The sequence below is a fragment of the Kryptolebias marmoratus genome, linkage group LG14 (genome assembly GCF_001649575.2).
Source record: "Kryptolebias marmoratus isolate JLee-2015 linkage group LG14, ASM164957v2, whole genome shotgun sequence".
NCBI lineage: Eukaryota > Metazoa > Chordata > Actinopteri > Cyprinodontiformes > Rivulidae > Kryptolebias > Kryptolebias marmoratus.
This window is the reverse complement of record NC_051443.1, coordinates 14,585,032-14,607,749: the sequence shown is the minus strand read 5'-3', so window position 1 is coordinate 14,607,749 and position 22,718 is coordinate 14,585,032. Positions and strand designations below refer to the sequence as shown.

The window sequence follows — 22,718 nt, the reverse complement described above, 5'->3', positions numbered from 1 at the left end:
GAGAGAGAGAGAGAGAGAGAGAGAGAGAGAGAGAGATGGGGGACGGAGCGGCCGAGACGGGACCGAAGTGAAAGAGAGAGTGAGCCAGCGGACGGAGCGGGAAGCCGGGCCTGCTTATTTCCCCAAACACACACACACACAAAACGAAGAAGCTGAAAGAGTTGGCGGGTCGCAAGAAGAGGAAAGCCTGCCACATCTGCGCCAGCTGACACAGCCTCTTTCTATGGAATAGCGACGTATCGGGTAATTATATCCTCCTCCGGTCTTCGTATTTACAGAGCCCGATTTCTATGACGCATAGGATTTATTATTATTATTATTATTATGACTCCCTCGCTCCTCTATCTGTGTCGTTCACCTCCCGCCTTTACAAACACACCACTGATTTGCGATACCGAGCCCCCCCACACACACATCCCAAAAACTAAGTTAAGAGTCTTGAACTTCAAGGAAGAACATCGCGAAATGGAAAGGCTTTTGCGTAATTCCCTCTTCAGAGCGCCGCGCAGCAGCACGCAGAAATTTGCTCAAACTCGTTAGAATAAGAGCAGCACAGATATCAGTGTCGGCCAGCACTTTAACCACAGGAAACATTAGTTATTAGTTAGTCATTAGTTTCAACTGTACGAGTGGCGAGTGGTGTTATCGGCTTCAATTGCGTCATGATATATATATATATATATATATAAATCTCCACCCATAATAATGCACCCATTGTGAGGCAATAAGTTTTATGATTGCAGGCTAATCTGCAAAATATCTCATGAACCACTGGGCGGGTTCTAATGAAACTCTCTGGAAGCAGTCATTGGTTGTACATCTGCAGCTGATGAGCTGTTGGGGGGGGTCAACCCAGTTCAAGATGGCCGCCACAGCCAGCTGAACTTCGGAGACACAAAGATGGCTCTGCTGATCTAAAATTTGGTGTGGTGGCGGCTGAGCATCATCCCCCAACACCTACTCTGAGCTCTGACGCCTTCGCTTTAAACGTTGGCATTTACTGTCAGAGTCAGGCCTGTCTTGTTAGCGAAATATTCACTTCAGTTTATTTATACAGCGCCGAGTCACAACAAAAAGTGCTCTCGGGCCACTGTGCAGTGACGTTGACTTACATTATAAAGTGCCAATTTGTAAAAGTTATCTATCTAAGGAAGCCAGCAGATTGCATTGAATCTTCACTTCGTCGCAGTCTCCCATCCTGAACCCTCCAGCAGAACCAGAACCAGAACCTGAAGCAGGCCTAGGCTGAGCGGCCATCTGCTTCGACTGGCCGGGGTTAGAGAGGGCAGGAAAGAGACGCAGACAAAACATAGAGTGACTGGTCCAGGTGGAGTTTCTGTTGGAAGAAAGACGAAGAAAAAAGCCCAAACCAACCCTAACTATAGGATTTATCAAAAAGGACAATCTTAAATCTAGTCTTAAAAGCAGACAGGGTGTCAGCCTCACAGACAGAAAGTTGGTTCAAGAGAGGAGCCTGAGAACTGAAAGAGCTCTGCCTCCCGTTCTACTTTTGGAAACTCTAGGAACCACAAGTAAACCTGCAGTCTGAGAGTGAAGAGCTCTGTTAGGAAAATATGGAACAATAAGATCTTTAATAGAAGATGGAGCTTGGTTCTTGAGAGCTTTGTTTGTTAGAAGTAAGATTTTAAATCCTATTCTGAATTTGACAGAAAGCCAATGGAGAGATCCGTCAAATAAGTATTATTTAAACCATTTTAGAGCTGTTCCTGTAATCCCAATATCATGTCCAAGCCTCTGTAATGGAATATTGTGGTCGACTGTATCAAATGCAGCACTGAGATCTAACAAGACAAGTATGGACACAAGTCCACTGTCTGAGGCCATTAGTAACCTTCAGCAGTGCTGTTTCTGTGCTTTTATGAGCTCTAAACCCTGACTGAAACTCCTCAAACAGATTATTTCTGTCCAGGTGTTCGCACAATTGATTTGCAACTATTTTCTTCAAGAGAGGAATGGGATATCGGATATACTGTAGGTCTATAATTGGCCAGAACTCCTGAATCAAGATTGTGTTTCTTAAGTAAAGGTTTAATTACAGCAACCTTAAAGCTCTGTGGTACATGACCAGTCATTAGAGATAAATTAAGCAGATCCAAAATGGGGATATTAATTAGGGGGAAACACGTCTTCCAACAGGCTGGTTGGGATGGGAGCCAGCAGACATGTTGATGGTTTGGATGAAGCTATTATTTTTGACAATTCGGAAATTTCAACAGGAAGAGAACAGCCCAAACACAAATCAGGCTCTAGTGACACTCCTAAAGCTGCCTCACCTGACAGGGAATCAGAGGCAACAGTAGGAAGGATGATGTGAATTTTCCCTCTAATTTAAATAATTTTATTTATAAAGAATCTCTTGACGTCATCGCTGCTAAGAGTTATATGGATACATGGCTCAACAGAGAGGACTTTTCATTAGTCGGGCTACAGTACTAAACAGAAACCTGGGGTTGTTCTTATTCTCTTCTATTAAAGGTGAATAATATGCAGTTCTACCTTCACGAAGGGGTTTCTTGTATGTTAGCAGGCTATTTCTCCAGGTTAAACAAAATTCTTCCATGGTAGTTGCTTTCCAACTTTCTAGATGCCTGTTTTAAGGTACGTAACTAAATTAAACCACGGAGACAGCTTCCTCTGACCGATCACTTTCTTTTTCAGAGGAGCAATTTTATCAAGCAATGCTTGCACTGAGGTTGTACTGTTTTTAACCAGAGCATCCAAGTTGCTGCTCTCTGTTGCATTACTCTGCGAGACAGAGGAGAATAGTAAAGGAAGAGATTCTTTGAATTTGCTTACAGCCTTCTCCGATAGACATCCGCTATAATGAAATTTCCTCTCAGTGGCTGTGTAATCAGTCAATGTAAACTCAAAGGTTATTAAAAAATGGTCAGACAGAACAGGATTGTGAGGATGTAGTATTAAGCGCTAACTCTCTGTGCCATATGTCAGAACCAGATCAAGAGTATGACGAAGAGAATGAGTAGATTTTTGGACATTTTGAGTAAAACCAATCGACTTTATTAAATTCTTAAAGGCTATGTTTATGCTTTCACTTTCAACATCAACATGAATGCTGAAATCCCCCACTATTATGACTATCTGTATTCAATAATAAGACAGACAAAAACTATATATAACAAGTAAAAGGGTTTTTTTCTGATTTCCATTTTGAATGAGAAAGATCGAGGGGCAAAGACCCAAAAGAATTATAACTAATAATTGGTTTAGCATTAATCAATAATCCTGACTGAAAACTAGCAGCTACTCCTCCAGCTCGACCTGTTGTTCTAGGAGCATGAAAATGTAACTAATTAGCAGGAGTGGGTTTATTTATGCTAACAAAAACCTCCCGTTGTAGCCAGTTACACTAAATAAATCAATTTGATGATCAGTTATCAAATCATTAACTAACAGAGACTGAGAGGAGAGAGATCTTATGTGCAGTAATCTGCATTTATTAGTTTTGTATTTTTCTGGTAAAGTAACTGTGTTTACCTTTATAAGATTTTTATGATTTGTTTTTCTAGAGCTGAGTTTTTTGGTGGGCGAGCTGACACTGTTTCTGTGGGGGCTTGGGTGGATTCAAGGTGGCCGCTGCAGCTAACCAACCTTCTCCTGCTCAAAAATAGCTGCAGCTCATTCACTTTTACAGATATTGAGCTAAATCTGTTGCCGCGACTCCGTCCCTTCTCATCCTAAGGTGATTTTAGTTTAAAACCCTGGCATGAATGGCGGCGGGATCTGAATTTAATTTAATTTTACAGCTGTCCTCGAAAATTTCTGCTGTTCCACGTTGTTGGTTTTTTTTTTATTTGTTTGCGTCTTTTGATTTCTTGTTGTTTATAACTCGGCGTGGTGAAAAAACGTGCAGAGGAGAGGCTTCTAAGGACTGCGGAACAAAAGGATTCTGATAATGGTTTAAAATTTAAATTGTTCTAATGTGAGTGTTGTGTTTACGCTGTGCTGTCTGTTGTGGCTCAGTTTACCTCACCTGAACTCTGCGAGATCGCTGTCAGACTTTTCATTCACGTCCTCCTCCCCCCTTCACCTTCTCCTCGGTGTGCAAAAGTGCAATGTGCGGCTAGCCAGCAAGTAGTTTGTGGCACTTCGTTTCCTGTTACTGTTCTCTCCCCCTGCATACTTTTTCTCTGTGTCACGGCGCTTGTCATACATGTTGTTTATTGTGTGTGTGTGTTTGACCTGTGATCTCATCTTTGTCATGTGATAACGATCGTTAGAGAGATGTTATGTTCTCAAGGTGCCCAAAAAGGGTGGCAGAGGTGTGACGTTTGAATTGTCTCGCGGTGGCTTCGCTCACCTTTTGCGGTTTTAGAACCTATTTTTGCTTCCCTTCACTGCAGATAACAAAACTCGACTTTAAGTTTTAATTATTTTATTTATTTTTTTTTTTTTAATCGTAGGTGGATTTACCTGCTCTGAGGCAAGACAAAGGCTTGTTTTTATCAGGCTGATTTATGATACCCATGCTCTACTTCGAGGAAATTGGTTCTAGTTAATGTGGGTGTGTGCTGCTAACTTTTCCCCTTATCTTTATCTCGTGTTGAATGCGCCCAACCAGGATTTTTTTTTTTTTTTTTTATTCCTTGAAATGGAGGCCTTCCAAACAATACTCGAGTTCGAAATTGGATGTCTGCCAACGAGTTGTGATGGCTCTCAACAGCTGTATTTGTATGTGTGTGTGTTTAAGTTTGTTGGTCAGCTTGATCGCTTCTGTCCCAGGATGCCCCGTCTTTTATAGGCCTCTCAACTATACGGCATTCCATGAGGGGGCCCGAGGGCTGGTTGCAAGTGTGGGAGTGTCAAGGAGAGAAAGCCACAACGCTGATTCTCATACTGATATGGACATTGACAGAAAAGGCTGAAAAAGAAAAAAAAAAAAAAACAAAGAGTGGATGGTAACAGGTTCTTAAACAAACAGTAGTTGATGGATTTGCATGATCAAAACACACACTGTAAAAAGAAGTCTATCTTCTTTCAGTTTCTTTGAAATGGATACAAACCAGTATTATTCCCCTCTCCAACTTGTTGAGCCAGTTCGAGGAAAACTACCTGAGGATGAACATTTCCTTCGTTGTATAGCGAATGCTTCAAATATCTGAACTGTTAGCGCTTAAAATCGGAGGAACTTCCTGGTGCCACCATGAGATCGGAACAAGTCAGTTAAAAGATTTAAAAATTTCTGTATTGAAAAAAAAATAGCTTGTCATTATTGTGCGCACGTTCTACAGAAAACTCAATCACCTTTGGACCCTTTACGACACAAATACACTTCACCATCTCTCTAAGCAGCTTGTATAATTAGTGTAAACCTTAAGCAACTCTACACAACGCACGGACCATAAAATGATGTGTTTCTGACATGTTTTGATGACACACAGTGACGCTGGCACCAAACTGCGCGGCAATAAAGTTCCACTTTACAGTTTTCTAGCCCAGCGGCAATCCACCGTTTTACTTTATGGCACCACATGACACATTAGGGAGTAGTTAACATTTTTTTGTTTTGTTTTGTTTTGTTGACTTTGACAAAAGTTTAAGTTTAAAGAAAAAGGAAACTGTTCCTTAGAAGTTTTATTATGTTTAAGGAACAAACCGTGATGAATACAGCAAAAAAAAGCCCCAAATAATGCTACCCAAATGAGCAAAGAGAAGAACTAGAGTTGACTTTGACTTTCTATAAAATTCCCAGAAAGAAAAAATAAATAAAAATACTGACTTAGCTTGTTTCTAGTGGACTGATAAATAAAAACCAATCAGTTTGCTTCTTCTCTGTCATGTCACAATTGCTTTATTTAGCAATGTCGGTAAATGAGTCGGTATCTGGGTTATGGAAATATTATTATTATTATTATCATTTAAATTTGTTTAAAAATATAAAGGGTACGTAGGTATACGTGACACCTGAGTGGCTACAGATCAAGTATCAGAGGAAGTTGAGGCATTGGGTGACTCCTGTACAGAAATTTGCCTTAGCGCTCCACATCATATTTGACCGAAAACACACGATATCAGGATGATAGTGTGTTCATCCTCATGGTGGTGTTTATCTGCAAGTGAAACGTACGCTCAAACAGGAAGTCTTGGTTAGCCACGTCAGTACCATTTCGGTCTGAAGTGCGAATACATTCCCGTATTCTTGTGTTTTCTGCAGCCTGTTTTGCATATCCACAAATTCCCAGGTGTGGATCTCCATGGTTCAGAGCTCTGCGTCACATCCCCACACCTGTAGATTTATCTTAATTTCACTGGACTGCCAGCGCAATAAACAATAAAGATTAAAAACAAAAAAGACAATAAAGACATTCATTCGCTTCAGGGAGGAGTCCTGACCTGCGAGCGCTGCTTAGAAGTGCAAGAAATCAGAAACGTGACGCAACTTAGAGTCCAACTTTTGCCTTGACTGAACTTTTCAGCAAAATGTAAAGTTACAGAGACTCGTGACCCCAGCTGTTCCTGGTTAAAATATACATTTGTTTTTAACTAATAATCTAATAAACAAAAAGCTTTGACATCTCTTTGTAGACTTTATGGCAAAACATGCTATTGGCAACCATTTAAAAAATTGATTTAACATAAATTTATTTCAATTAATGTGGATTTCATGGCCTCTTTTTACCATTTCATGACCTGCATTTGGGGTTTTCTTCACCACGCCACGTCACCCGCTCCCTTTTGTTCTTGTCAACATGCCCTAGTGTCAGAACAAACAAGTCGCAAAGCTGTAAACCATGTTTACCAGCACAACACCTCTTATTAACATAAAAAAAAACACTTGAAATCCACTTTTTTATGTTGACACATTCAAAATGTCTCTGTTAACTTTACCTCATTGTATGGCTTGCAGCAAGATGAAAAAAAAACAAAAAGCATAAGCATGTCAGGATTTGTTTTTCACTATCTAGGTTTTTAAGCCTGTTATTTCTAACTATCTAGCAACCTTTTTCTTCCCCTTTGTGCACAAGTGCATGTGTTTGTGTACACACCTTTGTGCTGGGAGCGTCTTTTTTTTTTTTTCTCAGTATAATCGTGAGTGTGTGTGTGTGTGAGGCGTGCGTTTATTTGTCTCTAATTTTCCTCTTAGACTGTGATGAGTCATTGCCGATGGTATGTGTTACAGGGCACCAGTCATACAACATATTGTCAAACAATGGTGGTGCTCTTTCTAGGTATTGGCGGGCCTGTTTGAGGTAAAACCTGAGGGATGAAAAAAAAAAAAAAAACCTGCTCGGCCTGGTGTGTTCAGGCATGTTGACATTCATGGAACTGGGTTTCAAACAGTTAAAGGGAAATGAAGAAACGTCCTCACCCTCTGTGTGCTAACTCTGAGAATTCCTAAAAAGACAACCATTAGTAGAATACCGAACGGTGCAGCTTTTCAGGGTCATAGTCTTAAACCTTTTTTAAGTTAGCGGCAAAGACTAAGTGTTTTTAATAGTTTTGATAGGATCCTATTATGAAATGGATTTTTATAAAAATCCTTTATCCCATTAAAGACTAAAAATATTTGTTCAGTCTTCAGTGGCATAAAATACTTTTTACAATAACATTTTTTTTTTTGCTGTAAGTCTCAAACTAATTGAATTAGCACATACAGTACCTTAATGATCCAGCCTTTTCAAACGTACATGTGCAGATGTTTTAATATGGACAGCTTATTTGAAGAAAGTGACTTTAACACAATGTTTTGGAAAACCAAAGACATTCACATAGCTGAACGAAAACAAAAAGGAAGAACTTGAGGAGTTTTCTGTAAAAACGTTCATATTTGACAATTCTTTGATATACAGACATACAGGTAAATTTAATTTATTTTCATTTAACTCAGTTAAGATCAACTATTTCGACTGCATCTCCTCTGCTGCTAATAATATATTTAGTTTGTTTGTTATTTAGTTATTTATATTTCTTTACGCAAAGGTTATTTGCGGTATCATTTGCCACAACTGAAGAGGCAAAAATCTCATTAATAATGATAATAATGTCAAAATTCTAATAATAATGTTGGCTAATTTATACATGTTAAATACAACTTAACATAATGTTTTTATTTTATTTAATTTTAACTAGCTTTTCTGTCTGGTTAAGGGTTTTTGACAGCACAGTTTACTGGTTAGGTTTATGGTCTGTAATGAGTCATTTAAGGTGTTGGAGCTACAGCCACGTAGTTAGATTTTGGAAAAGACAGTGACGGGAATAAAAATAAATAAATAAATAAAACACCACTTTGCCACGGTAATTCAGGGCTTCAGTTGAAATGTTCGTCTACACTTTTTTTCAGAGGTTTTTAAAAACCGCCTTGTTCTTTAAAAGCACTTTGCAAAGAGGAGATTATCAAAAACAACACAACTGAAAATATGGAGCTGTAGAAAAATCTTTAGCCAACCTAAGATGGTTCCTTCTCTGTAATTTCATATTTTGTTAACCTCCACATCCTCACCACAATTTTTTCTTACATGGAGGTTGTTTTAGGGGAGAAGTTTGGCTGAGTGAATGCTGAAGACGTTTTCCTCCACTCCGCGGCTGAAACAAACGCTCGACTCTCGTCAATCCGTCTTGTGTCGAGAGGAAGCGAGTCGATCAAACTTTGAGGTGGAGGTGACAACAACAAAAATTGGACTGTACCGTCCTCCCCCTCCCCTCCCTCCCCCCATCCACACAAGCTGTTTAATCGTCTCCGTCTTCATCAGTGTGATGAAAATAATCAAAAACACACAAAGAAGTTTCTCTCTTTTTTTTTTTTTTTTTCTCCACTTCAGTCAGTCCTTAGTTTTCACAGCTCTCTCAGACAAACGCCTGTCAGAGAACATCACAGCTCCAGAGTGCCGGCATGAATTTATTTTATCCATATTATCTTTTTGGGTTTTCATTCAGTTCTTTATTATTAATATTCTTTTTTTTGTAGCTGTTTTGCTTTTGGTAAAATGGTTTTATTAGAAACCGAGCATAAAAAGGTGATTTAAAAAAAAAATAGGAAAAAAAGAAAGCTGAGAGTTGAATAAAAGTTTAATTAAAAGAATTCCAGTAAACTCTGTTCTGACTGATATAATATATTTATATATATATATTGAGAGAGAGAAAAGCTCATTTCATACTGTGTTTGTGTATGAATGTGTAGTCATAAGAAGACTGAAAACATGGCAAATGTGTTTATTTTTTTCCAAGAGAAGTCGAACCGATGAAATTGAAACATAAGTTGACCTTGAGCGTGTGGTTTTTTTTTTCCTGCCACACATATACGAATGCAAATGCAGCCCAAAAACCCCACAACACTGTTTTGCCTTCAGCAAATAATAATCAAGATTTCATAATTCGTCTCCTTCACTGTTGACAGCTCCCTGCTGTTATCCTGTAATTGTCTTGTGATCACGGAGTACATGCTTATATATTTCTTTAGTTTAGAAGAAGATCTGGATATGACGCTATGTTAGGAAATATTACGATGATGCAGTTTTTCTTTTCTCTAATAAAAATAATCTTAATGATAGAGTTTTTGTGACCACTAACTAATTTAATGGGTCATAACGCCCATGGTTTCCTAATTTGGCTTTTAACGTCTCTGCTGCTGTTGACACTAATTTCTGTTTAACTGTGCATGGTAGTTTTTTTTTTTTTAAAGCAGCAACAATTAAAATGTGCTTACGAAACGTAATCAACTTTTCTCCCCGCATTTGCATTTTTGGTTCATTTTCGACCAGCATGCAAATGTTCTGACAAGCCTCTCTTGTGGCATTTTTCACAGAACACTTGTAACAAATCATCTAATGTATCAAAGGGAAAGTGAGACATTTTGGCTGTCTTCTGTGGAGGAACAGTGCGTTTGCATGTGTGAATGTTTTCTTTTCCCTTTTTTTTTCTTTTCATTTTTTCATTTTTCTCACCCTTTAAAATGTATTCCGCCGGTGGTTTTAGGTCCACACACACAGAATAATGCAGCTATGCATCCAAATTTCCACAGTGCAAATTTGTTTTACATATGTGCACAAAAGCACAATTAATGGCCGTGCTGGAATACAGACAAAATAACGTGACCAATGGAAGACATAATGAGAGGGCAAATGTGCGACGGAGAGGTACAGCGAGAGCCATTAGGAGTCTTTAAACGTATCTGGGCTGCTTTGGCTGGCTGCGTGCTTTTCAGGAAGCCTTCCAAGAATTTAGACAATGAACAGTAAACATGGCATGTTCCTAGAACAATTCCACATTAGATCTTAGAGATCACGTGTCTCTCTCTCTCTCTCTCTCTCTCTCTCTCTCTCTCTCTCTTTTCTCAGAATTCACTGCCCCCACACCAGACTCCGTGACAGATAACTAGCTGCTTAGTCTCATGTTCCCTGTGTATGCACTGTGCTTACACTTGACCAGGAACTCTCGCAAACTGACAAACATGCAGAATTTCCGTGTGTGTTTGAGTGTGCGTGCGTGCGTGCGTGTGTGTGCGTGCCTCGCTGTCTCGCTCGGTCTCAGAGATTTCTGCCAAGTGACATGTTTGGCCGTTGGCATAATTCCTAGCGAGATCACATGTCATGAATGCGGTGGAACGCCTATACTTGCGCAGTAAGTATAGGCGTGTTATCGTGCATGTCTGCACTTTTGTGTTTGGATACGAAAGAAAGAGAGGGAGGGAGGGAGGGAGGGAGGGAGGGGAGGAAAAAAAAAAGAAAAAGGGAGTATGTGCACATGTGATTTTTTTCCAAGAATTTCCAGCATGAATAGGCGCTCATAGCCATGGCAAAGAATTATGAAGTCCTGAGAAGTATGACTAAGATGTGTTGCTGGAACAGTCATAAGACTGAGCTCTTAAATAGGATGGAAAATGAATTTGTTTTGCTTAATGACACTTTGTAATTGGTGCTGTTTCGCTTCATTTGACAAAAAATTTTAGCATCAAACCATTAAAAAACCTAATTAAACCTATATAGTCCTCACTGGTACTGCAGTATGTGCACTAAAAGCTTTGAAAACTAAATTACACTTCAGTTTGTGCGATTGTATCGCCCGCCGCCGGAAGGTGAAGGGAGGTGACAATGTGTTTTGCCCATGTCTGCGTTCATGTGTCTGTCTGTTGTTAAAATATCTCATCAATCACTGGACATTATGCAATAACACTTTCAGAGTGTAATCTACAACTGATTGCATTTTGGAGTCAACCTGATTCAAGATGGCTGCCACAGCCAACCTTAAAAGCACAAAAATGGCTATAATTCAGTCAGTTTTACAGATACTGAGCTAAGATTTTGTGCGGAAGTAGCTGAGGGTCGTCCCCATTATACATTTTAAGGTGCTAACAGATTGCACATAATCTTTGTTTAAAATGTTGCCATTACCTGTTTGGAGTCAACTCTAGCTGTCTGTTAGCAAAATATCTTAGAATCTGCTTGTGGTGGATTTTATTGAAACTGTTGGAGCCAGCCCAAATCAAGATGGCTGCTTCATCTGACACCTTACAAAACACAAAAATGGCTATAATTCAGTCAGTTTTACAGCTATTAAGCTACTATTTGGTGTAACTGGAGCTGAGTCATTCCCAACACTTACTCCAAGCGCTACTTATTAAACAAGTTCTGTGCTTACAGCTTTGGCATTAACTGATGGACTCAACTCAAACAAACAAACAAACTAAACTGTTTGTTTGTTTGTTAGCAAAATATCTCATGAGCCACTGAGTGGGTTTTAACGAAACTGATAAACTATTGAAGTCAGTCCAATTCAACTTAGCCACCACTGCTAATCGGTTTTAACACAAAACTGACCACAACTTAGTCAGTTTTTTCATATATTGAGCTCAAATTTGACGTGGTAGTCGCTGAGAGTCATCCCCAACACGCACTCTGATTGTGAGACCTCGTGACATCGCCCAGTAACGCTGTCATTTCTCTCCATAGGATGATCTTAGTCTGAAAACCTGTGGGCGATATGCAGTCCTTCAAGGAGTACACGGCCTTTATTATTGATTTTGTTTCGTAAATCTTGCATCTGCCTTTGCAGAAGCTTGCCGTTACTAAAGACAGCCTCTCTGAACAGGACTGGAAAGTTTAGTCAAATTTGTAGCCGTTCGCCGAGGGGCCGCTTGACTTTAAGTGCAGAAGTCAAACCCCGAGTTTATGCAGAAACACACACACATTCTCGAACGCTCAAATCAACCAGACAGAATCCTGCTGATGCTCACACTTACACAGAAGCAGTCAGACAGAAGTAGCTCTGTGGATGACATTTACATTTGCAGCCCACCTCAATTTTCCACGCTCTTTGGCCGTGCACCGTACATAATCAAACTTCAAGCCTCACTTAAGACTCCGAGTGGTAAACAAAGACTTCTAATCAGTGCTTAGGATCCTCACTGTGGAGAGCAGATAGGCTGACCCCTCCTTTACGATCATGACCCATCTTGTATGTGCTCCTCATGCCTAAATGCCTGGCAGAACGCTGGTGGGGGGCCAGTGGAAAAAGACAGAAATCTGAGGTGAGTAGTTTTCATTACATGGCCCAGCCTGGCTCTCTCTGATTACCAAAGCTAACGTGGATTAGCATGCACAGTCACAGCATTGCTCAATGGACGTTGTCAGGAAAGTTGTGCTTTCCCTGCACCGTATTAAAGCAAATTGCGTGATTTAGCTTCTTTAGTTCTTGTTCCCGCTTTGTTTCCTTTAAATGAGAGAAGAAACTTCACTTTGGCTTGTGCTTATTGTTCAAGCTGGGAATCTGCGTCTTGGATAAAACAGCCTGGTGGACGATTCGTTCAAAACCGATTCCCATTTCAGCACGAAAGAGGAGCCCACCCCCCCACCCCCAACATGGCGGCAGGAGCCATTGCATATCTCAGAGCTAAATAAGCTGTAGGATGTTTACACTTCAAAAAATGACTCGTATGCGTTTCCACATCAGAACTTTCAAAGACACAAAGATCTCAACACTTTCAGCCACGGAAAGCTGACTTAAAGCCAACTTACGATATTTGTCTTATGTATGTAAAACTTTTCAGACTGAATTATTCAAAACGATGCCACCCCCACTGGCAGACCGGTGATCTTTTCCTTAGTTCTGCCAAGTGTATCTAAGGACACTTTAACACAAAACTCCTCCTTTGTCCCCTAAAATGTTATACATGAGAGTAAAGCTCTGAATGCATAGAGCGTAATTACGTAATATAAAGCACTGCATGAGTGTGTGTGTGAATGATAAAACACATCGTAAAGTGCTTTGTAGAACCTGCGTGGCACTGAAAAGGTGCTATAAAATAAATGCCACAGTCATGGTTATCGTAGGTGTGACATGAACACATGATCCCAGTGTGTCACAAAGACTTTTTGTTACGTTCAGATTGTGTTTCGTCCATCGAACTACGTAAGTAGGGACCAGAAACCAAAGCTGCTTGTTTAGGATCAGGGATAACATTTTTCTTATTTTTTTGTTTAGTGTTTTGTCCATTGTGGGCATAAAAAAAATGAGGAAAGTGAACAAGGAGGGGAAGAAACTAGTCGTAAAAAAGCAGCCACAGTCAAAAAATGAAAAAAAAAAAAACTTTGAAAGATCTCCAGAAAACCTGATGAAGTCATGCTTGAAGGCCATTGTCCAGATAAACATGAAAGTCTGGCTTCTGGAGAGCAAAATACAAACAGAGGATGACTCAAAACTTTTGCTCAGCACTGTACATGTCACCATAAAAAGGAGAGCTTGTGCTTTCAGTTGATGCACATGATCGTACACATGACTTTTAGAGATCATGTGTCTCTCCCCATGTTGTGACGTTTTCACAAATTCCTCACGGAGAAAGCTAAGCCCACGTACGAATTCCCCATTACTCAACGTTTCTCTTCACTTAACTTTTGTTTTTGCACCAGTCGAGCTTAGTGTCACGTTATCAAACCGGTCTGAAATCCAAGTCAGCCTTAAAATTTTACTGTTTAACCAAATGTAGACAAATTGCTCTAACATCAAAAGCACGCGGCTTTTGCATGAGATCGGCTTTGGGCGACCGAGACGCACGGAAAAGTCACTGTTATGTCCCAGCGTTCCTCTAAATCTTCTTTTTCTTTTCTTTTTTCCAAATGTTCTGTAAAAGATGAGCATTCTGCTATCATTGTAGAAGATCATTTACGAGTATGCACTTGTCATGTGAGAATTAAAGTTAATCACTTCCTGGAGCCACCACGGGAATGCATGCTCATTTTGGGGGGGCTTTCACATTTTTTAGCAATTAAAAGTTCCTCATCCTCAACTGATCGACTTCCATCTAACTCCTTTGAAAACTTTTTTTGTTTCTTTTCTGTATGAGGGTACCGCCTGTCCCCACCTCGGTTGCCCGGTTCAGTTCTAAGACAGAGATAAACAAGCGCTTGCCATGTCACGTTTCAACCAGGGCGATGTGGTTATCCAAGGTGACATGTCATTCGAGCACATGTATGCTAGCTTAGTGCGGTGCTGACGGGAAGATTCTTAGGTCACAGTAAAATGTGTGTGGGTGAGGATTGGTTGGGGGGAGGGCGGCAAAGTACTTAAAATACATGCCTATGTATCTGTGGGCACTGGAATAAAACCATTTTTCATGATAGATTTTTACGCTACGCGTTACTTGCTTAAAATATCACATTTATTTTCCCCTCTGTTTTTTATTATCATCACTTTTGTTTGTTTTATGTGTAGCAGATTAAATGAAAACATTCTTTTTGCACTAATTGAAGGGTATAGCACATGGGCCACTAAGTCGTTGTGGGCACAGCTTTTCCTGTATGTCTTTGTCTCCTCGCGTGTGTGTGTGTGTGCGTGTTTGTGTGTTTCTGTTTGTAGACAGTGGGGCACTGATGCTGAAAGATGTGTCCTCATTCTTTTTTTTTTTTTTTTCACGGCACCGGACTCCTCTGGCAGCCATGTTGGGCTTCCCTGATGTCACACATGTGTCACTGTGGAACATTCAGCTCAGAAACAACGACGTGGAGAGATCAAAATGGCTCATTTATTCTCTCCATATCTCCCCCCTTTGTCTCAGCGTCTGTGTCACTCTCCTTCTGTCACTCACTGTGGGTGTCAGATGGACTGCAAACTTTAAAGCACAGTTTGTTAGATGGTTTCTTTTTGTCATTGGGCCCTTTCAGAGTCCACGTTGTGGTTTTATGGCACAGAAACATGCTGGTAGTTCAGCAGTTTTTGTGGGCAGGACTTAAAAAAAAACAGCTCGAAGGTGTGTGTCACTTATGCGTCTCTATAATTTTGCATTCCCCTGCTATCCAAAGTTTTAAACTACCTCCTGCACACCACACTGCTCTGTAAGATCTCAATGTTATTGCATTTCTGTTCCAACTGTTTTAAAAGTGCGGTTGTGCAGACGTATTCCAATCACCTCGGAGCATTTTTAGTTTTGGAGAACCGGAGAAACGTCGATGTCACGTTCAAGGTAAAAGCTGCTCAGGTCCCATTTAAGACCAACTGTCCACCATTTGAAACAAATTCTGAAGTTTCCTAGCACTTTGAGAAAACACTAAGTTGAATTGTTTTACACAATGTTACATTTGCATGAATAATTAACAAGCGTGCTATTTTCTCCACCAAAGTCTATTATTCTTCAGTGAATAGAAAGTGAAATAGTTCAAAAATAGATGTTGAACACTGAAAATTGCTCAAAGAAATACAAAAAAAAATACAAGCCACATCTCAGACTCAGAGACCATGGCGGTTCACCTAGAGAAAGACTAAACAAGTGTGACTTGTTTGGATGGGATGTCAACGAGAAGCCTCTTCACTCCAAAAAGTATATGACAGCACAAACTTGGTAGGAAAAGTTGCACCTTTACAGACTAAAAGATTTTTGGACAGAGGAGACCAGGATGAAAAAGTCTGGACAAGTGCCGCATTTGACAAGGACCACAGGGAACAATCTAAACGGCGACCTTTAACAAACGAAGCAAAGCCACTCAGCAAGTAATTAAAAGTGCCAATCACACAACGGAGCAGTCTGTCTACGGAGCCAAGCAGGAATCTGCGCTTCTTTGACAAAGGCCAGTTTACCTTGTATTCATAGCTCAAATAATCTGCAAAAGGTTCAGTACCTTGTGCCCACTTCGTAATCCAGTTGCAGAGAAAAACCTACTTCAGCATAAACTCCTAAAAACCTAAATATTGTCATTGCATCACAGTTTGATGACCTGGCCAAGCTGACCTTTCTCCACTGTTTGCAGTGACTACATGTGCCATGTGAGGGTCAGAACTTGATCGGAGAGGAATGGGACAAAACAACAATAGCCTGTTCCGTAGAACCCCATTTTTTATGCCACATGGAAGGACAAATGTGTTTTTTTAATCATTCACATCAGGGAGAAATGGTAACATGAAGGCTGATGGAGACTATAGGAATCTCTGGGCTGTAATTCTTGCAAAACCTCCATTCCTACACAAACATGCATGCTGGTATTACTTTGATCGCCCTCCTGTATATCATTCCAACAAGCTATTTACTCCGAAACAACATATAAGCAGCGTTTCCTGTCTACAAAGACCTCCTTCATCAGAAAGAACAGCTTGAGGAACACGTTATCTGTCTTGGATTTCTAAATCTTTTTAGATTCTGATCTAATTTTAAAATCTCTGGGATTTTCTGGATAAGTTTATCCAACCCATCAGGGCCACGCCTCAAACTTTCAACCTCCCTTTAACATCTTAGCGGCTAATTCAACAGGTCACATTTGAAGGCCTTTTATTATAGTTTTTCTGTGTCTCATGCACCACGAAAATCAGACCGTGTTTGGAACCAATGCATAGGGCTGATGCAAACTGTGGAAATATACAGACATCCTGTGTCGTCTAACCTAATTTCGGCCCATGTGTGACAGTCAGAGAGACTCAGCAGACCATCTTATGGCTGCTCTTTCCACAAATGAGGGTTATTTTAAAGACCATATCCTAAATTGCATTACAAACCAGGTAAAGTGGGCATCTTTATTCTGTATTATATGTAATATCGATGCAATTGCTGAGAGGGAGCAAAACAGAACAGGCTTTGGAGTGAGCTTTAGATGTCACTAACCTATACTCCAAACTTTCCTCAATCAGTAATCTGTCATTTATCTGTGTCTGTTTGCAACGTTTATTTACCTACGAAGACACTAGCAAGATTTTAGCTCCCTGTTTTTACTGATTAAAAGCCAATCCATTGTGTTGCAGTGTGTTTGATTATCGGCTGTCTTGTGTTCAGGCATGCTGGCAACGCTGACACACCTGCTTGGTAAATGTACTTGCAGGAATAAATTATCAAGGTTCTCAAAATGTGGGCACCGACTACTGTACTGCCAATTATCTCAGTCATAAGCCAGAGAACTCCCTGCCGCGGCATAATCACTGTTTGGAAATGAGCACATTTGAGATGCAACTAAAGCTTCCCCCAGGAGTAAACTGATGTCCTTGTCAGGGCAGAGTCACAAGGCAGGACTACACCATCCTCCCTGTGCTGCCAAGGGCAAATTATGTGTCATGTTCACTTCTGTAGACTTATCTGTTTGCATGCATATGGCACTGAAAAAAAAACTTTTATTTCATTTTTGTAGCATTGCCTATTTTTAAGTAGTTACCAATAAATAGACAGTAGCATTACCTGTATTTTGATCTAAGTGGACATTCAGCTTTGCCAGTCCATCGTAGGAGAATAGAGCCAAACAAGCATTCGCACTCTCACTCATAGCTAGGGCTAATTTAGAGTCGCTGATAAACGCCCTAAACAGGAGTCAAACCCATGACCTTGCTGACCAACTACGCCACTGCGCAACCCGAATGCCCCATCAGAACACTTAAAGAGTCATTTGAACTGTACTGTACTGTAAATGAACCCCGCGTCAGCTCGCTCAAGGATTTTCCAGCAAGTTGGAAAATAATGAAAATCAAGTTCGCAAACAGGTTTGGATATTTAAAGAAATAAAAAATCTGCCTGAGTCAGTCAAAAGTTATACTTTGTTGGCAAAGCAAAGCATCATTTCATGTTCGCCAGAATAAAATTAGCTCTCCTAGGCTCATTGAAAATAGTTTTGAAACTCCACAGTCACTTGTGACTAACTGCCAGGGTAAAGTACTACTTCAAAAAAAAAAAAAAAAGACATGGCAGTCAAAGCTCTGGGTGTTGTGTCCTTGTATTCATTTGTTTACCCACGTTGAGTGTTTTCTTCGTAACTCAACATTCATTCTGTGACTGAATCATTTCTGTCTTTGGTGGGCCTTTTCCCTCCTCTTCTTCCTGTGCTGCTTGCGTGCAGCTTCCCTTTCAGCTGTAAATTTGGGGATTTTTTTGGTCTTGTGTCAGTGTTTGTTCAGAATATCTCCGTCTTACGTGAGCCCGCGGCCTGATTTTCCTCACTGCTCAACCGTCACCCCCAACGTGTTGCCACAAACTGGAATGTCCCGCACGCCCTTTGGTTCTGTAATGTGAAGTTCATATTGCTAAAATAAACTAAATAGAATGAACCGAGCTGTTGTTGTCGTGTCGTTTTAGGTTTGATTCGTTTTTTTCTGTTTTATTTACCGAGGCAGGGTTTTCCTTCTAAAAACAGGAGCTTGTGAAATTTCATTAAATTGCTCCGCCTGAAAATGTTGATATCAAACTTTAAAAACATATATACCATACCACAATTAAAACACTGGTGTTCATCTATTTTTCTATTTTATCTCGTTTTATTTTTTGTCACCAGATCCATTTCTCTCATTCATTCTTGACTTGTATCTTTAAGTGCTGCCTCATTTCCCTGTTCCTTTCGAACTCTATTTTCACTATGACTTGCTTTTTTTTAAATTATTTTTCTCTCCCCACTTCCCTCTTCTTGTCTTCTATTATCGTCTTTCGCATGCGCGCCCTCTTTTTTCGCTTCTACTTTTATTCGCCCCTGTTCCAATCGCTCTGCAGCTCCTCTGAATGGCAAGACCTTTCAGCCTTTCTTTCCCCCGGTTCACGCTCACCGGCTTCACTTGTCCTTTGTGTGCCCAAAAGCTGTCATGTATGTTCAAGGGTATTTGGATTGACATCTGAGTGTCCGCTGTTGTACCGAGCAACAGTCGCTGCTGTTTGGCGTGAGGCAACAGCCACTAAAACTGTTTGTTTTGTTTACCTCCCACAGCCATTTGGCGTTCATTAGCAATGTCTTTGCCTCAGGAGAACCACTCAAACACACTCACAAACACTCATGCGCTGCACACATAAATTAGACGTCCTTTCTCTTTGTATTTTTCTTCGTTTGGTTCTGACTACTGCAGACGGAACTGATACAGGAGTGCTCAGCCATAATTTGTTTTATTCTGATCTCTAGTTTTTGTTCCCTGTTTTCTGTGCCTCTTTTTTTTTTTTTTTTTTTTTTTGGATGGGGGGTAATCTACAAACAGCTGCCTTTTAAATTACTCAATAATCAGCCAGCAGAAGATTGAATTTTTTCTGGTGTCATATTTGATTCAGTCCCAGTTAAACTGTAAATAATTCATTTGCACCCTCAAATGACTAAATAAGCCTAACTGCCCGTTTTGGCGTCCCTTCAGTTTTCGAACAACTGCATCTTTTCAGCGTCAGTATCCGACTGACCCACTTCAGTCTGGTGCATACTGCGTGTTACGCACAAGTCATTGACCACAGGAGTCTGGGAATCTCTTGGAATGGCCTCTCGACTCTCCGTACCCCGCCAAGAGTCTATTTCCCGAGCTGTCGATTGGCTATAGGGTACAGGTGTAACTGTTTCTGCAGAGGAGAAAGTTTTGATGTGAGCAATCTGCTCACACCACAGTACAAGCTTTCGGCAGCTGGTGTCTCTCAGTGGCTGAATGTAACGTGGCCATGTAAATCTGTAACTTTACTGCTCTGTTGTGGCAGGAAAATCCCCCTTTAGCGACGGCAAACTCTAAGTTTCCCTCTACAAAAGTAATATCTTCTGTCACTGCGTTGATGGGAGTTGTTTAGAAAGGAGAATCAATAAATTATACGTCTCTTTTAACTGGGAAAGCAAAACAATTGTACTAAAAAAGCTTTGAAGTAGCATGTAACAAAGAAGAACCATATAATCCGGTGATAATTCATTGTGGGTTTTGTCCACATGTCACCCCTTACAAAAAACCACACAAACTTCACATGTGCAAATTCACATGGTTTTTCTCTAAGGGGTTTTAGGGTTTAATTTATTCCGGTGTTCTGATAAATTTCTTATTTAAATGTCTTTGCTTTGTAACAACCTGTTCTCCTTTGTGAAATGTAAAAATAGTTGTTTTGTTGCTTCCTTTGGCTTCGACATTGGGAAATATCAGCCGTAATATTAGAGGAATGGAGCAATCTTTGCTGTTTTAAATTGCAGCAAAGTCTGCATTACAAAATAGGAGCGTTTGCAGTTGAATAAGTAATTTTGGATTTTTTTTATTCCATTTGGAAACTTGTGGTTGGGACCCTATCTAATGCAACTTTTATTCTTCTCTAAATTCTGGAGACTTTATGGCCACTGTATGTATGACAAGGTTATAACCAATTAATATCTTGTTGTAGATAGCTCTTTGATTGAACTCAGCTTAAAGAAATAAAGTGTAGCTCTGACCAGATTGACAAGCTAAAGGCTAGTCCAAGCAGGTCAAAATTAATGTGGATAAAAATATTATAATGATCCTTGTGAAGCCATCAGTTTCACCCGACATGCTTATTCTAGCAGAAATATTTGGATATTTCCGCTGGAATTGCCCCAGAGCTGCACAGGAAATGCTACAGCGAGCTGCTGCTGCTATTTGTGCTCGCAAATAATTATAGAGTTATATGTAAATAATCATGTGTAGTGTAAAGGTTTAGAAAACAGCACTCACACGAAAAGTTGTGAAATATGAAGTAGTTCTGAGACGGCAGCAATCCATTTTGGTCCTGGGTCCGCTCAGACTAGCCATTGGCTCTTCAATCCAGTCAGAATTAAACTCTATTTCTCCAAACTGAGATTGTTCAAATATATATCTGCAACAGGTAAGATATTGATTCTTCATAACCACAGAACTTCAAATAATGATGGGTTTAATGGAAACAACATTAAAATGTTTAGAAATGAATTAAGCTCTAGCTCACTTTGTCCCTCCCTGTATGTCATTTTTAATGTAAGTTTATAATTTTTATTTTATTTTTAAGCAATCTCTTTTTTATCCCTCATGAGTGAAAGTCAGATATTTCTCTGTAGTTCTCAGACTTGTGTTAGGCCTGCATCACTGCTTCTTCTAATTGATGCACACTGAGCGAAAACAAGTGGAGAGTTAGCAGACAATATCCAGCCCACAACAAATCATTTCATAGCTGTCTCCTTGTTATGTAACCGCATGAATCACAGGGATGGTTTTTCTCCCTTTTTTGTGTGTGTGTGTGTGTGTGAAAGGGTGATTTTTGATCCTGACTGTGTGCAGACAACTTTCCCCAGCAGGGTCCATAGGCGGAGAGTGATGTTACGTTACAAGCAGTGATAAGCAGCCCCTCGCTTTCTCTCTCTCTCTCTCTCCCGACATCCCATAATGATACTCAGACAGACTCAGGCAGACGCCCGCTTGTTCTCGATTGGTAGAACTGTTGCCAGGGAGCGTTGCCGTCTCAACGTGGATAGAATCTGTTGTCTGGTACACTTTAGACATGAGAACAACTGCAGGATCTGAATATTTATAACGAGGGGACTGTTCATATTGAGATTGTATAGAGGCAACATAAGCAAGAGGGGAAGGGATGTGCTCCTGGTCGGCTCAAGTCGAAATTTTCATTTTTTGCATTTTTGTTAATGCGTTGCTGCACTTTGGATAAGTTATTAGTTGATTTTATTACTTTCCTGGGGCTCGATGAGATGTGTTTTTAATGTTTTGTTAAGTTTTTGTTATCTGAATCTGAATAGTGCAAGTTTACTTCTAGTCCAAACTATCTGCACCCGTCTAAATTGGTGAAAGCGTGGACTTTCGTGCATTTATCTTTGACCACCGTATCGTCATTTAGACCTCAGCATAACTCAGATTTGTGCGCGAGCGTGTTTGTTTGCCATCTGGCGAGTCCTCCCATGTCTTCACATTATTCAAATAAGCCCGGACCTGCTGCCTCACTTTTAGAACACGTGTGCGTAGGTATGAATCCTTAATTAAAACAGACGTTTCCACGAAAGCAGATGAACGCTGTCGGGACGGCGGTCTAATCTCACAACCCCGCCTGATGCAGAGTGCCAAAAGTCACAGCCGGGTATATAACGACGATTATAAAAATAAAAATAAAAAAACACGCCTTGGTGTGTGAGAAACTTTGACAGGGGAAGGCAAACACTCTCAGCAGGAAGCGGGGACGCAAACTTTGAATCGGGGCACACACACATAATCGCTTGTTAGGCAAACAAGTTGAGGGAGTTCATGCCTTATATTTTTCTATCAGGGATGTGCAAAGTCTATATTTAATGCAGGCTGGAATTTGCATGTGCATGTTTGTGCGTGTGTGTGTGTGTGCTTGTGTGCTTCCATGTCAGTGTGAAGTTTTTTTCTTTTTCTTTTTTTACTTTTTCCTCAGAATCTGCTTTAAATGTATCCTTGCATACATTTCCATGAATACGCAGCTACGTACGTGTGAGTGTGTGTGTGTGTGTGTATATATGTGGCACACACCACTGTCCTGTCTGCCTGACTCAACATATTCTCCGTTCACTCTCCTTTGCTTTTTTCTCCTCCCCCCCCCCTCCCTCTTCCGG

The 22,718-nt window shown here is 40.3% G+C and overlaps 1 protein-coding gene across 1 annotated transcript in view; it reads left to right on the top strand.

The window, feature by feature from the left end:
- Positions 1-18: 18 nt before the first annotated feature.
- Positions 19-22,718, top strand: part of LOC108231046 (nucleus accumbens-associated protein 2) — a 35,504-nt gene continuing 12,804 nt past the window's right edge. The window contains exon 1 of the mRNA XM_017407866.2: positions 19-243. The gene's annotated coding sequence lies outside the window, so the exon portion shown is untranslated. The remainder of the gene's footprint in view (positions 244-22,718) is intronic.